The sequence below is a fragment of the Microcebus murinus genome, chromosome 14 (assembly GCF_040939455.1).
Source record: "Microcebus murinus isolate Inina chromosome 14, M.murinus_Inina_mat1.0, whole genome shotgun sequence".
In the NCBI taxonomy this organism is placed as follows: Eukaryota; Metazoa; Chordata; class Mammalia; order Primates; family Cheirogaleidae; genus Microcebus; species Microcebus murinus.
Window position 1 is genome coordinate 54,503,501 of NC_134117.1, and position 11,284 is coordinate 54,514,784.

Sequence of the window (11,284 nt, forward strand, 5' to 3'; positions counted from 1 at the left end):
TATATATCCTTCCTTTAGCTCCCACTTATAAGTGAGAACCCGTGGTATTTTTTTTTTTTTTTTACATTCCTGAGACACTTCACTTAGGATAATGCTCTCCAGTTTCATCCAATTGCTGCAAAAGACATTATTTTATTCCCTTTTATGTCTGAGTAGTACTCTATGGTATACACATACACCACATTTTCTTTATCCACTCTTCCGTTGATGGGCATTTAGGTTGATTCCATATTCTTGCAGTTGTGATTTGTGCTGCAATAAATATTTGGGTGCAGGTGTCTTTTTTATAAAATGATTTCCTTTCCTTTGGGTAGATACCCAGTAGTGGGATTGCTGGATCAAATGGTAGGTCTACTTTTAGATTTTTGAGGAATTTCCATACTGTTTTCCATAGAGGTTGTACTAGTTTGTACTAGTTTGCATTGCCACCAATAGTGTATAAACATTCCCTTTTCACCACATCTGTGCCAACATCTATTATTTTTTGACCTTTTTTTTTTTTTTTTTTTTTTTGAGACAGAGTCTCGCTTTGTTGTCCAGGCTAGAGTGAGTGCCGTGGCGTCAGCCTAGCTCACAGCAACCTCAAACTCCTGGGCTCGAGTGATCCTTCTGCCTCAGCCTCCCGAGTAGCTGGGACTACAGGCATGCGCCACCATGCCCGGCTAATTTTTTATATATATATCAGTTGGCCAATTAATTTCTTTCTATTTATAGTAGAGACGGGGTCTCGCTCTTGCTCAGGCTGGTTTTGAACTCCTGACCTTGAGCAATCCGCCCACCTCGGCCTCCCAAGAGCTAGGATTACAGGCGTGAGCCACAGCGCCTGGCCTATTTTTTGACCTTTTAATGTCATTCTGACAGGGGGATAAGGTGGTATCTCGTTGTGGTTTGGAAGTTGTCATTTTAACAAGTACTTGAATTCAGGAGACATAGGTATTATAGATGTGGCTATCTGAAGGAAGGGTGGTTAGGCAGAAGGAACAGTAAACACAAAAGCTCTGAAATGGGAATTTCATGGGAATTACAGGAACAAGAAGGAGACTATTCCTTCAGAGTAGAGGAAGGGAAAAAATAAAAGAAGGAGAATACACAATAGGGAGCATAAAGGATTCCACTACTGAGTGGAATCCAGTTCTATCAGGATTCAGTTCTTTCAGGGATACCACTCTAGTGAAAGCAATCTTGTGAAGGTTACCAATGACCTCTCCATTGCCAAATCCATTGTCATTTCTCAGTCCTTATATTACTGGATTTGGCAAGAGGCTACAATACTCCAGATGAGAGTTAGGCAGCAACTACTATAATACAGGTGAGAATCAATGGCAAGAATAATAATAAATAAGTGTGATGATGGAGGTGGTGAGAAGTGGTCAAATTCTGTATATAGTTTGTTTGTTTTGAGACAGAGTCTCGCTCTATCACCTGGGCTAGAGGGCCATGGCGTTAGCCTAGCTCATAGCATCCTCAACTGCCTGGGCTCAAGCAATCCTCCTGCCTCAGCCTCCTGAGGAGCTGGGACTACAGGCACATGCCACCATCCCTGGATAATTTTTTCTATTGTTTTTTTTTTTTTTTAGTTGCCTGTATAATTTTTTCTATTTTTAGTAGAGATGGGGTCTCACTCTTGCTCAAGTTGGTCTCAAACAATCCTACCATTGCAGCCTCCCAGAGTGCTAGAATTATAGGTGTGAGCCACTACACCCGGCCCCTGGATATATTTTGAAGACACAAAATGGTTTTGCTGATGCAATGGATGTGTGATGTGAGAGAAATAGAGTATTGAAGGATAATTCCAATGTTTTTGGCCTGAGTAACTGGAAGAACAGATTTCCATGTACTAAAACTGGGGAAACGAGGAAGACTTTGAAACAAGCAGTTTGGTAGAGGACTATTGTGTTTCATTTAGAGCATCTTAAGTTTGTAGTGCTTTTAGAATCAAGTGGAGATATAGAGAAATATGTACATACATAGAGTTTAGGGAAGAAGCTGGACCTGGAAATATAATTTTTGACCAGGTGCAATCCCAGTTGGGATTACAAACCTATAATCCCAACTACTTGGGAGGTTAAGGTGGGAGGATCACTTGAAGCCAGGAGTTTGAGACCAGCCTGGGCAACATAGCAAGAGTTCTGTCTCTAAAAAAAGAAAATGAAAAATGTTAGCCAGCATGGCGTGTGTCAGTTGTCCCAGTGACTCAGGAGGCCAGGCCCTGGAGCTCAAGGCTGCAGTGAGCTGTGATTGTGCTACTGCGCTCCAGCCTAGATGACAGAGCAAGATCTCCTTTCTAATATATATATATATATATATATATATTTTTCTTTCTTTTTTTGTTTGAGACAGGGTCTCGCTCTGTCACTCCAGGTAGAGTGCAGTGGTGTCATTGTAGTTCACTGCAACCTCAAACTCCTTGGCTCAAACTATCCTCCTGCCTCAGCCTCCCAAGCGGCTGGGACTACAGGTGCACACCACCATGCCCGGCTTATTTTTTCTATTTTTAGTAGAGATGGGGTCTCACTCTTGCTCAGGCTAGTCTCAAACTCCTGACCTCAAGGAATCCTTCTGCCTCAGCCTCCCAGAATGCTAGGATTATAGGCGTGAGCCACCGTGCCTCGCCAAAATAGAAAAAAAAAATATATATATATATATATTTTTAAAATTTTTAAACTTTAAAACTTTTTTAAAAAAAAGTTTTTTAAAGTATTGGTATATATAAATAGTATTTAAAGCTATGAGGTAAGATGCACCAAGGAAGTGACTGTGGACAGAGAAGAGTAGAAGTCCAATTACTGAGCCTTGCAAAATTCCAATCTTTAGAGGTGTAGAAGAGGAGGAGAATCCAGGAAAGGAGAATGTGAAGAAGTATTCAGATTCTTCCTTCTTACCTCTTTTTACCACTTCGGAAGTAAGAAAAATTTTTTTTTTTTTGGAGACAGAGTCTCACTTTGTTGCCTAGGCAAGAGTGAGTGCCATGGCGTCAGCCTAGCTCACAGCAACCTCAAACTCCTGGGCTCAAGCGATCCTCCTGCCTCAGCCTCCCAGAAAATGAATTATCTTTAAAACCAAGTGAAGCAGCCCTTTATCACATGTATAACATGCAAATATTTCCTCCCATTCTGTAGGATGTCTATTCACTCTATTGATTGTTTCCTTGGCTGTGCAGAAGCTTTTTAATTTGATCAGGTCCCAAACAGAAAATTTGATTTTCATCATTGCTGTGGTTGCTTTGGGGTATTCTTCATAAATTCTTTTCCTAGGACAATGTCTTATAAAAGTTTTTCCAACATTTTCGTCTAGAATTCTTGTAGTTTCATGCCTTAGGTTTCAGTGTGTTATCCATTGTGAATTAATTTTTTGAGTAGTGAGAGGTACAAGTCCTTTTTTCAGTCTCCTATATGTGGCCATCCAATTTTCCCAACACTGTTTATTGAATAGGGATTCTTTCCCCCAGTGTATGTTTTTGTCTGCTTTGGCAAAGAACAGATGGCAATATAAGGATGGATTTTTATCTGGGTTCTCTGTTCGGATCCATTGGTCCATGTCTCTGTACTTATGCCAGTACCATGCTGTATTGGTTACGATATAGCTTTGTAGTATAGGTTGAAGTCTGGTAAAGTGATGCCTCCCAATTTGTTCTTTTTGCTTAAGACTTCCTTGGCTGGCCGGGCACGGTGGCTCATGCCTGTAATCCTAAAACTCTGAGAGGCCGAGGCATGGATTGCTCAATGTCAGGAGTTTGAAACCAGCCTGAGTAAGAGCAAGACCCCGTCTCTGCCAAAAATTGAAAGAAATTAATTGGCCAACTAAAAACATATAATAAAATTAGCTGGGCATGGTGGCACATGCCTGTAGTCCCAGCTACTTGGGAGGCTAAGGCAGAAGGATTGCTTGTGCCCAGGAGTTTGAGGTTGCTGAGAGCTAGGCTGATGCCATGGCACTCTAGCCTGGGCAACAGAGTGAGACTCTGTCTTAAAAAAAAAAAAAAAGACTTCCTTGGCTATTCAGGCTTTTTTCTGGTTCCCAACAAAGCATAGAATTATTTTTTTCTAGATCTGTGTAAAATGACATTGGTATTTTAATGGGATTGCATTGAATCTGTAAATCATTTTGGGTAGTATAGACATTTTAACAATGTTGATTCTGCTGCTCCATAAGCATGATATGTTTTTCCATTTGTTTACATCCTTAGCAATTTCATTCCTCAGTGGTTTGTATTCTCCCTGTAGAGGTCTTTCACCTCCTTGGTTAAATATATTCCTAGGTATTTTATTTTCTGTGTTGCTATTGCAAAAGGTATTTAGTCTTGGATTTGATTCTCGGCTTGACTGTTGTTGGCATATAGGCATGCTACTGATTTGTGTATATTGATTTTGTAACCTGAGATTTTGCTGAATTTATCAATTCCAAGAGTCTCTTGACAGAATTTTTGGGGTTTTTTTAGATATAAGATCATATCATCAGCAAAGAACGATAGTTTGACCTCTTCTTTTCCCATTTGGTTATGCTTGATTTCCTTCTTTTGCCTTATTGCTCTGTCTAGGACTTCCAGTACTATGTTGAATAAAAGTGACAGTGGTGACAGTGGGCAACCTTGCCTGGTTCCAGTTCTAAGCAGGTATGCTCTCAATTTTCCCCTGTTCAGTATAATGTTGGCTGTGGGTTTGTCATGTGTGGTTTTTATAATTTTGAGATATGTTCCATGTATGCCTATTTTGTTAAGAGTTCTCATCATAAAACGGTGCTGAATTTTGTCAAATGCCTTTTCTGTGTCTATTGAGAGGATCATATGGTCTTTGTTTTTACTTCTATTTATGTGATGAATCACATTTATAAATTTGTTTATGTTGAACCATCCTTGTATCTCTGGGATAAAGCCCACCTGGTTGTGGTGAATTATTTTTTTGATGTGCAGCTGAATTCAGTTTGCTAGGATTTTATTGAGAATTTTTTCATCTCTATTCATAAGGGATATTGGTCTGTAGTTTTTTTTGTTGTTGTTGTGTCCTTTCCTGGCTTTGGCATCAGGTGATATTGCTTTGTAGAATAAGTTGGGAGGATTCCTTCCTTCTCGATGTTATGAAATAATTTCTGCAGTATATACACCAGTTCTTCTTTGTAGGTCTGGTAAAATTCAGCTGTGAAACTATCTGGTCTGGGACCTTTTTTTGTTGGAAGATTTTTTATTGCTGCTTCAACTTCATTACTTGTTATTGGTCTGTTCAGGAATTCAATTTCTACCTGATTGAGCCTAGGGAGGCTGTGTGTTTCCAGGAATTTGTCAATTTCCTCAATGTTTTCAAGTATATGTGTGTAGAGATTTTTTTTTTTTTTTTTTTGTAGAGACGGGGTCTTGCTCAGGCTGGTTTCGAACTCCTGACCTCGAGCAATCCGCCCGCCTCAGCCTCCCAGAGTGCTAGGATTACAGGCGTGAGCCACCGCGCCCGGCTATGTGTAGAGATTTTTATAGTATTCAGAGATGATATTTTGTATTTCCATGGTGTCAGTTGTAATATCTTCTTTTTCATTTCTGATTGAGCTTATTAGAGTCTTTTCTGTCTCTGGTTAATCTAGCAAGAGGCCTGTTGATTTTGTTTCTCTTTTCAAGAACCAACTTTTTGTTTTATTAATCTTCTGTATTGTTCTTTTGGAATTGATTTCACTTAGTTCCGCTCTGACCTTAGTTATTTCTTTTCTTCTGCAGGGTTTAGGATGGGTTTGCTCTTCCTTTTCCAATTCCTTGAAATGATTCATTAGATTGTTGATTTGTGATCTTTCTGTCTTTTGTATATAGGCATTGAAAACTATGAATTTTCCTCCTAGAACTGCTTTTGCAGACTCTCACAGGTTTTGGTAACTTGTGTCCCCTTTGTCATTTAGTTCAAAGAATCTTTTGATTTCCATCTTAATTTCCTCCTTGACCCAATAATCGTTAAGCAGTAGGTTGTTTAATTTCCATGACTTTGTATAAAGTTGAGTGTTTCTGTTGAAATTGATTTTTATTCCACTGTGGTCTGAGAAGATACATGGCATAATTTCTACTTTTAAAAAATTTGTTGAGACATGTTTTATGGTGTAGGATGTGATCAATCTCAGAGAATGTTCCATGAGCTGATGAGAAGAACATATGTTCAATAGTTTTGGGGTAGAATGTAATGTAAATGTCTGTTAGGCCCATTGTTCTAGAGTCCTATTTAAGTCCATTGTGTCTTTGTTTATTTTCTGTTTGGAGGATCTGTTCCATTCTATCAGTGGGGTGTTGAAGACCCAGCTATTACAATACTGTTTAGATCAAGTAGGATTTGCTTTATGAATCTGGGTGCACCTGTGTTAGGTGCATACATATTTAGGATTGTTATGTGTTCTTGTTGAATTGTTCCCTTCACCTTTCTTCTTCTTTTTTTTTTTTTAGTTTCCTCCTTTTCTGCATACTTTTGTTGATTTGAAGTCTATGTTATCTGATATGAGAATGGCCACACCAGCTTTCTTTTGGTTTCCATTTGCATGAAATGTTGTTTTCCATCCCTTCACCTTGAGTCTGAATGAGTCCTTGTGGGTTAGATGCATTTCCTGGAGACAACAGTTATTGGCTTGTATTTCTTTTGTCCATTCAGCCAGCCTATGTCTCTTCAGTGGGGAGTTCAAGCTATTTACATTTATTGAAAGAATTGATAAGTGGGGTAGATTTTTGTTCATCCTTTGTGTAGAACTTTATTGCTTTGTTTTACCTCTTGAGCCATTGTGGTATCTGGGCTCTGAACTTTAGCTTTTGGATGGTTTTACACTGGTGGGTGTCTATCATGCTGATCAGTGTATAATGCAGATTTGAGTACTTCCTGCAGGGCAGGTCTGGTCTTGACAAATTCCCTCTGGGTTTGCTTGTCTGAGAAAGTCTTTATTTCTCCCTCATATAAGAAACTTAGTTTTGCAGGAATATAAAATTTTAGGATGGCCATTATTCTGTTTGAGAAGACTAAGAATGGGGTCCCAGTCCCTTCTGGCTTATAAGGTCTCAGTTTAGAAGTCTACAGTTAGTCTGATGGGTTTTTCTTTGTAAGTTACCTGATGTTTTCACCTTATGGTTCACAGGAGTTCCTCTTTTGTGTTAACTTTGGCCAGTCTGGTGACTATATGTTGCGGTGATTGCCTCTTGGCAATGAATCTCCCAGGAGTTTGTTGTGCTTCTAGTACCTGGATGTCCAGATTTCTAGAAAGACCTGGGAAATTTTCCTCAAGCATTCTCTCTAATAGGTTTTCCAGCCCTTGTGTATTTTCTTCTTCACCCTCAGGGATGTCTATAATTATTATGTTAGGTGTCTTTACATAATCCCATATTTCTTTGTAGGCTTTGTTCATTCTTTTTATTTGTTCTTTCTCTTTGACTGACTTTAATTCAAAAGTATTGTTTCCTAGCGCTGAGATTCTTTCTTCTGCCTGATATAGCTTACACTTTAGGCATTCCATTGTGTTTTGTATTTCCTCAAATGAATTTCTCATTTTCAGAAGCTGTGCTTGATTTTTTTTAAATCATCAATTTCTTTAGTGAATTTTTCATTCACTTCCTGTATTATTTTGTGGTTTCTTTGTGTTGGGTTTTTATTTTCTCTTCTATTTTATTGAGCTTTCTTACAATCCATATTCAAAATTCTTTATCAGTCATTTCAATATTCTCATTTTGGTTGGTTTCCATTGGTATGCATATATTGCTTTCTTTTGGGGGTGTCCTCTCACTCTGATTTTTCATGTTTCCGGAGATTTTTTGCTGATTCCTTCTCATCTGGAGCAGCTTTTGCTTCTTATTTTTGGATTTTCTTTTGATTAGATAATGACATGCCCAGTTTAATCTCTGAGACAGTAGGTAGTGTTTGTGGGTGAGACTCAACTACACTTTGTTTGATTGAGTCAGTAAACCCTGTAAAGGGCGTGCAAATTCATCTCCATCAGTAGGTGGTGCTTGCTGGAAGGAACAAGCTGCAATGTTGTTGTTTTGGGTCCTGCGACTGGCTCTCGGCTCTCCAGAGAAACACTTGATTGACCCAGGTGGTGGGTGGGGCCCTGGAACTTAAGGTGAATCCTTATTCTCAGTCACAGCAGAGGCAGGTGGGGGAGTATGGCTAGGTGGGGCTGCCTTGGGTGAGCTTTGCCCTCAGGCTCCACCAAAGCTGGCAAGGTATCTGTTTCAGCAGGGGTCAAAGGTCCGCTCCCAGCTTCTAGGCAAAGCTGCTATGTAGGGGCTGTAATTAACCTCATCCAATCACAAATCTCCCCTCCTTGACCCTGAGCAATGTGATTGAGACCTGGGGGTTTGTGATCTGGCCTCTGGGGCTATCCCTGGGTCCCCAAAGACCAATCCATGACCATGCCAGGGAGAAGCACACTGGTCCCTGGTTGCCCATGGGGTGTCCAAGCAAGTTCAATGTCCCTCTGCCTCAGGAAATGCCCTCCACTGATGGAGTCGTGGGCAAGTGGCACCAGAGAGGGCTGGTGGGCAGGGAGCTCACAGACCGAGCACCCCTCAGTTTGCTGCAGGACCCCTAGAGGAAAGGTCTGAGCCGCATTCTCTGTGGAAGTCTGTGGTGGCTCTGTTGTCTCTCTTTGCAGCCTCATGTTGGGGAGGGGAAGGGGAGAGAGTCTAGAAAGGTTTGAGCCCCACTCTCTGTGGAAGGCCTGGTGTGGTGGTTGCACCAACTGAGAAGCAGTTCCTGCGAGCCCTGGCTCAATCGTCTCAGCAGCTGTGGGTCGGGCAGGGGGAGGGGAGGAAATGAGTCTGAGTGTGAGAAAGCTGGCACTCTGGTTGTCTCTGTTCCTTTTTCCAGAAGACAGCCCACCCAGAATGTCCAGACTTTTGGGTCATGCAGGTCCCCTGGGACCCACTGTCCTCCTCCTCCTCCTCCTCCCCCCCCCCGCCCCCGTGGCTCCCATAGTCTGGGCCAGAGTTGGGCAATGTTTGTGTGGGAACAAGTGAGATGAAAACTGAGGGGCTGAGGCCCCTGGGGAGTACAAAGGTGCTCGGTGGGTGGAGAAGCAATATGGTGCCTGCTGTGTCAGCTCCAGTCTGAGGTGATGGGAAGTGACCCTGAGGCCGTCGGCTGCGTCCTCACAAAGCTCCCAGGTCACTGGCAGCAGCAGCTTTTGGGCTTGTGTGGGCAGAAGAGTTTTCCAGCAGCTCGGGAGCCCAGTGACTACCAAATGTGGGGGAGGGAGGAATGAGGCGCTCCACCCTCCCTTCTCACTGGACTCCAGGCCTCTGGGGTGGGGGGGTTGATCTCTGCCAGCATCCTCCTTCCTGTTCCCCTAATTCTGGGGGGCCTTCCTCCCACGCTCGAGGACTCAGGAGCCTGCTTGAATCATCATCGTGGCTGCTCTATTTGTGTAACTAAACATATCTAAACATAGAAAAGGTAACACATTGCACTATGATGACGTTATGATGGCTGTGATATCACTAGGTGATAGGAATTTTTCAGCTCCATTATAATCTTATGGTACCACTGTCATCTATGTCATCTGTTGTTGACCGAAACGTTGCTACGCGGCACATAATTGTACTTCAGTCTGTGAAGAGGGTACTGAAGTGGAAATGAAAGTGTATAATTTCCTTTTGTTAAGTAACTGGACTGTGATTGCCCAACCACTGGCTGGTGAGCCCTCCCCTCTTGTCCTACAATGCAAATGGAACGTCAACATCTTATGTAAATCTCCCCTGATAGCCAGTCCCTTAGTTGCAGGTCTGGGTCAGTAAGGGTCTGGAGAGGGGCTCAGTGTGTTTGTGGTAGGAGCCCTCAAGCCTTATCTTCACATTCTCCCTTCCCCCGGCTGCTGAGCTGAGTCCCTAAACGGTTTCTATTCAGAAAGCTTAGATGTTTCAGAAGGGATTATGAACTGAGCCTGAAGGCTGTTCTAACCAGCCACTGTGCTATCACTCCCTACTTTTCTTATACATCTCAAACTGGGTGTCTTGTTTTTCTGTCCTGAGGCTAATTTGACCTTCTATAGGTCCTTCCCGAAGGCTGGAAAGACAGCCACGTCCCTGCTCAATTCATGTTAAACCGTTATGGTCCTTGGCTACAGATTTTGTTTAAAAATGGAACTGGCATGTCAGGTATGACCTGAAATTACACTTTCCCCTTGATGGTTCTTGAAATCAACATGTCATGATTTTGATCTAAGGGAAATGCAGAAAAATCTATCCTGAGTAGCTGGAATCATGGTATCTGTGGGAGGATGAGGCTTAAAAAGAGAGACAAAGTCTGGTATTTGTACCTCCTTCACATATATCCAGATGTCACTGGAAAAATAAATCTCCCAAAGAATTTCAGCATTTCCTCATTTTGCTCCTAGACCTAAAACCGCCCTTGTATTAGGTGACAACAAGCCTCCAGATTTCTTTCCTCTGGGGATACCAAGAATTCACAGTCTGACCTTAACATGCTTTTATCTCCCATTGTACTTTCCCCATCTCTACTAAGATACAGCTCACCTCACCCCTATCTGCCTTCATGTCCTCCTTAATTATTTTTTTCATCTGTCCAAGTCTAACTCATTCTTTAGGGCTCAGCTTAAACCCTATCTTCTCTATGAAGACAGAAAATTAATAGTTATATGTCTATAATGAAAGCCAGGCATTGTGCAGAGCTTTAGAGATTCAGAGATGCACCATGAATAAGGACAGAACATGACATCAGGGAACTAACAGTCTAATAAGGGAGATAGCTTTTTTTTTTTTTTTTTTTTTTTTTTTGAGACAGAGTCTCACTTTGTTGCCCAGGCTAGAGTGAGTGCCGTGGCGTCAGCCTAGCTCACAGCAACCTCAATCACCTGGGCTCAAGCAATCCTTCTGCCTCAGCCTCCTGAGTAGCTGGGACTACAGGCATGTGCCACCATGCCCGGCTAATTTTTTCTATATATATTAGTTGGCCAATTAATTCCTTTCTATTTATAGTAGCGACAGGGTCTCGCTCTTGCTCAGGCTGGTTTTGAACTCCTGACCTCGAGCAATCCGCCCGCCTCGGCCTCCCAGAGTGCTAGGATTACAGGCTTGAGCCACCGCGCCCGGCCTGATAGCTTTTTTTTGTTGTTGGGGAGTTGGGGATAGGGTCTTGCTATGGTGCCCAGGCTGGAGTGCAGTGGCTCGATCACAGCTGACTGCAGCCCCAAACTCCTGGGCTCACGTGATGCTCCTTTCTCAGCCTCCTCAGGAGCTCGGACTACAGGCACACATGCAACCATGCCTGGCTAATTAAAAAAAATTTTTTTCTTTTTGTAGAGATGAGGTCTTGCTATGTTGCTC